Here is a 6,000-nt window from a genome sequence, read left to right as displayed (position 1 = left end):
GACTGTAGTAGAGACCACACCTTAACACCTGAGAGAGAGACTGTAGTAGAGACCACACCTTAACACCTGAGAGAGAGACTGTAGTAGAGACCACACCTTAACACCTGAGAGAGAGACTGTAGTAGAGACCACACCTTAACACCTGAGAGAGACTGTAGTAGAGACCACACCTTAACACCTGAGAGACTGTAGTAGAGACCACACCTTAACACCTGAGAGACTGTAGTAGAGACCACACCTTAACACCTGAGAGAGAGACTGTAGTAGAGACCACACCTTAACACCTGAGAGACTGTAGTAGAGACCACACCTTAACACCTGAGAGAGAGACTGTAGTAGAGACCACACCTTAACACCTGAGAGACTGTAGTAGAGACCACACCTTAACACCTGAGAGAGACTGTAGTAGAGACCACACCTTAACACCTGAGAGAGACTGTAGTAGAGACCACACCTTAACACCTGAGAGAGAGACTGTAGTAGAGACCACACCTTAACACCTGAGAGAGAGACTGTAGTAGAGACCACACCTTAACACCTGAGAGAGAGACTGTAGTAGAGACCACACCTTAACACCTGAGAGAGAGACTGTAGTAGAGACCACACCTTAACACCTGAGAGAGACTGTAGTAGAGACCACACCTTAACACCTGAGAGAGAGAGACTGTAGTAGAGACCACACCTTAACACCTGAGAGAGAGACTGTAGTAGAGACCACACCTTAACACCTGAGAGAGAGACTGTAGTAGAGACCACACCTTAACACCTGAGAGAGACTGTAGTAGAGACCACACCTTAACACCTGAGAGAGAGACTGTAGTAGAGACCACACCTTAACACCTGAGAGACTGTAGTAGAGACCACACCTTAACACCTGAGAGAGAGACTGTAGTAGAGACCACACCTTAACACCTGAGAGAGACTGTAGTAGAGACCACACCTTAACACCTGAGAGAGACTGTAGTAGAGACCACACCTTAACACCTGAGAGACTGTAGTAGAGACCACACCTTAACACCTGAGAGAGACTGTAGTAGAGACCACACCTTAACACCTGAGAGAGAGACTGTAGTAGAGACCACACCTTAACACCTGAGAGAGAGACTGTAGTAGAGACCACACCTTAACACCTGAGAGACTGTAGTAGAGACCACACCTTAACACCTGAGAGAGAGACTGTAGTAGAGACCACACCTTAACACCTGAGAGAGACTGTAGTAGAGACCACACCTTAACACCTGAGAGAGACTGTAGTAGAGACCACACCTTAACACCTGAGAGAGAGACTGTAGTAGAGACCACACCTTAACACCTGAGAGAGAGACTGTAGTAGAGACCACACCTTAACACCTGAGAGAGACTGTAGTAGAGACCACACCTTAACACCTGAGAGAGACTGTAGTAGAGACCACACCTTAACACCTGAGAGATACTGTAGTAGAGACCACACCTTAACACCTGAGAGAGACTGTAGTAGAGACCACACCTTAACACCTGAGAGAGAGACTGTAGTAGAGACCACACCTTAACACCTGAGAGAGAGACTGTAGTAGAGACCACACCTTAACACCTGAGAGACTGTAGTAGAGACCACACCTTAACACCTGAGAGAGAGACTGTAGTAGAGACCACACCTTAACACCTGAGAGAGACTGTAGTAGAGACCACACATTAACACCTGAGAGAGAGACTGTAGTAGAGACCACACCTTAACACCTGAGAGAGACTGTAGTAGAGACCACACCTTAACACCTGAGAGAGAGACTGTAGTAGAGACCACACCTTAACACCTGAGAGAGAGACTGTAGTAGAGACCACACCTTAACACCTGAGAGAGAGACTGTAGTAGAGACCACACCTTAACACCTGAGAGAGACTGTAGTAGAGACCACACCTTAACACCTGAGAGAGAGACTGTAGTAGAGACCACACCTTAACACCTGAGAGACTGTAGTAGAGACCACACCTTAACACCTGAGAGAGACTGTAGTAGAGACCACACCTTAACACCTGAGAGAGAGACTGTAGTAGAGACCACACCTTAACACCTGAGAGACTGTAGTAGAGACCACACCTTAACACCTGAGAGAGACTGTAGTAGAGACCACACCTTAACACCTGAGAGAGAGACTGTAGTAGAGACCACACCTTAACACCTGAGAGAGAGACTGTAGTAGAGACCACACCTTAACACCTGAGAGAGACTGTAGTAGAGACCACACCTTAACACCTGAGAGAGAGACTGTAGTAGAGACCACACCTTAACACCTGAGAGAGAGACTGTAGTAGAGACCACACCTTAACACCTGAGAGAGAGACTGTAGTAGAGACCACACCTTAACACCTGAGAGAGACTGTAGTAGAGACCACACCTTAACACCTGAGAGAGAGACTGTAGTAGAGACCACACCTTAACACCTGAGAGAGAGACTGTAGTAGAGACCACACCTTAACACCTGAGAGACTGTAGTAGAGACCACACCTTAACACCTGAGAGACTGTAGTAGAGACCACACCTTAACACCTGAGAGAGAGACTGTAGTAGAGACCACACCTTAACACCTGAGAGAGACTGTAGTAGAGACCACACCTTAACACCTGAGAGAGAGACTGTAGTAGAGACCACACCTTAACACCTGAGAGAGACTGTAGTAGAGACCACACCTTAACACCTGAGAGAGAGACTGTAGTAGAGACCACACCTTAACACCTGAGAGAGAGACTGTAGTAGAGACCACACCTTAACACCTGAGAGAGAGACTGTAGTAGAGACCACACCTTAACACCTGAGAGACTGTAGTAGAGACCACACCTTAACACCTGAGAGACTGTAGTAGAGACCACACCTTAACACCTGAGAGAGACTGTAGTAGAGACCACACCTTAACACCTGAGAGAGAGACTGTAGTAGAGACCACACCTTAACACCTGAGAGAGACTGTAGTAGAGACCACACCTTAACACCTGAGAGAGAGACTGTAGTAGAGACCACACCTTAACACCTGAGAGACTGTAGTAGAGACCACACCTTAACACCTGAGAGACTGTAGTAGAGACCACACCTTAACACCTGAGAGACTGTAGTAGAGACCACACCTTAACACCTGAGAGAGAGACTGTAGTAGAGACCACACCTTAACACCTGAGAGAGAGACTGTAGTAGAGACCACACCTTAACACCTGAGAGAGAGAGACTGTAGTAGAGACCACACCTTAACACCTGAGAGAGAGACTGTAGTAGAGACCACACCTTAACACCTGAGAGAGAGACTGTAGTAGAGACCACACCTTAACACCTGAGAGAGAGACTGTAGTAGAGACCACACCTTAACACCTGAGAGAGAGACTGTAGTAGAGACCACACCTTAACACCTGAGAGAGACTGTAGTAGAGACCACACCTTAACACCTGAGAGAGACTGTAGTAGAGACCACACCTTAACACCTGAGAGAGACTGTAGTAGAGACCACACCTTAACACCTGAGAGAGACTGTAGTAGAGACCACACCTTAACACCTGAGAGAGACTGTAGTAGAGACCACACCTTAACACCTGAGAGAGACTGTAGTAGAGACCACACCTTAACACCTGAGAGAGACTGTAGTAGAGACCACACCTTAACACCTGAGAGAGACTGTAGTAGAGACCACACCTTAACACCTGAGAGAGACTGTAGTAGAGACCACACCTTAACACCTGAGAGAGAGACTGTAGTAGAGACCACACCTTAACACCTGAGAGAGACTGTAGTAGAGACCACACCTTAACACCTGAGAGAGAGACTGTAGTAGAGACCACACCTTAACACCTGAGAGAGACTGTAGTAGAGACCACACCTTAACACCTGAGAGAGAGACTGTAGTAGAGACCACACCTTAACACCTGAGAGAGAGACTGTAGTAGAGACCACACCTTAACACCTGAGAGACTGTAGTAGAGACCACACCTTAACACCTGAGAGACTGTAGTAGAGACCACACCTTAACACCTGAGAGAGAGACTGTAGTAGAGACCACACCTTAACACCTGAGAGAGACTGTAGTAGAGACCACACCTTAACACCTGAGAGAGACTGTAGTAGAGACCACACCTTAACACCTGAGAGACTGTAGTAGAGACCACACCTTAACACCTGAGAGAGAGAGACTGTAGTAGAGACCACACCTTAACACCTGAGAGACTGTAGTAGAGACCACACCTTAACACCTGAGAGAGACTGTAGTAGAGACCACACCTTAACACCTGAGAGAGAGACTGTAGTAGAGACCACACCTTAACACCTGAGAGAGAGACTGTAGTAGAGACCACACCTTAACACCTGAGAGACTGTAGTAGAGACCACACCTTAACACCTGAGAGAGACTGTAGTAGAGACCACACCTTAACACCTGAGAGAGAGACTGTAGTAGAGACCACACCTTAACACCTGAGAGACTGTAGTAGAGACCACACCTTAACACCTGAGAGAGAGACTGTAGTAGAGACCACACCTTAACACCTGAGAGAGACTGTAGTAGAGACCACACCTTAACACCTGAGAGAGAGACTGTAGTAGAGACCACACCTTAACACCTGAGAGAGAGACTGTAGTAGAGACCACACCTTAACACCTGAGAGACTGTAGTAGAGACCACACCTTAACACCTGAGAGAGAGACTGTAGTAGAGACCACACCTTAACACCTGAGAGAGAGACTGTAGTAGAGACCACACCTTAACACCTGAGAGAGAGACTGTAGTAGAGACCACACCTTAACACCTGAGAGAGAGACTGTAGTAGAGACCACACCTTAACACCTGAGAGAGAGACTGTAGTAGAGACCACACCTTAACACCTGAGAGACTGTAGTAGAGACCACACCTTAACACCTGAGAGAGAGACTGTAGTAGAGACCACACCTTAACACCTGAGAGAGAGACTGTAGTAGAGACCACACCTTAACACCTGAGAGAGAGACTGTAGTAGAGACCACACCTTAACACCTGAGAGACTGTAGTAGAGACCACACCTTAACACCTGAGAGAGAGACTGTAGTAGAGACCACACCTTAACACCTGAGAGAGACTGTAGTAGAGACCACCAACTTTTGTCTAATTTAACGCTGTATTGGAATGAAAACAAATAAAAACAACATTATTTAGGACATCTTTATTTACTCAAATATCTTGGATTTATTTAAACATGTGTACATACAACAGAAAAATATATATCACAGAATATACTATTTAAAAGCGTGCAAATATTAATACAAAATATACGCCAAGAGAGCCGGTTGTAGTAGAAAACAAACAAAAAAAAAGGACGTATTGAGATCCAATGTCTTCACTTTATTCACTTCATGAATAAGAACATAACATGTTCAGAACTAGCGTTTAAATGAAACAAGTTTATTTACAAACGTCCAGCTCTTAATTTCTGCTCTAAGTCCCTCCGACTGGAGCAGAGATGATCCGTGGGGTGGTAACCATGGTAACCACATCGAGGCGGTCTGGCCAGTGTTTCAGCATGTAACAACAATCATTAACCCTTTCACTGCCACACGACAGAAGGTTAGCCCTTTACCATCACACAACCGACGGCGATGCTCCATCATTAGCTCCGCGGATGTGTGATAGTAAAGGGCTAACCTTCTGTCTTGTCACAGTGAAAGGGTTAACTGCATTCGTCATAGAAACCATGCCCCCCACAGAGTCAGTGCGACGTGACGTGAAATGGCTCTGGAGACTTGAAATATAAAACTGACTCGCAGAAAACAGAAAGGTTTTTATGACTCTTGTAGTTTAAAAAAAAGGTGCTGTAAATGTTATTTCCTAAATAACTGTTAAGTAGCTCTACATTCCAACAGCCATCACTGATAGAGAGTGTTGGCCCGTAACATGGGTCTCCTAGTCCCGCCGCTCTGCCGTAAAAAACATACGCTTTATGGTATCTCTCATTTATACAATCAGGAGAGATTCGTATTTCAAGAAATCTTGCCATGCCAAATTTGCTTACTACACT

Source organism: Notolepis coatsorum, assembly GCF_963971535.1.
Source record: "Notolepis coatsorum genome assembly, contig: SUPER_19_unloc_2, whole genome shotgun sequence".
NCBI classification, from domain to species: domain Eukaryota; kingdom Metazoa; phylum Chordata; class Actinopteri; order Aulopiformes; family Paralepididae; genus Notolepis; species Notolepis coatsorum.
The sequence above is the reverse complement of the archived record's forward strand: the minus strand, read 5'-3'. Positions refer to the sequence as shown.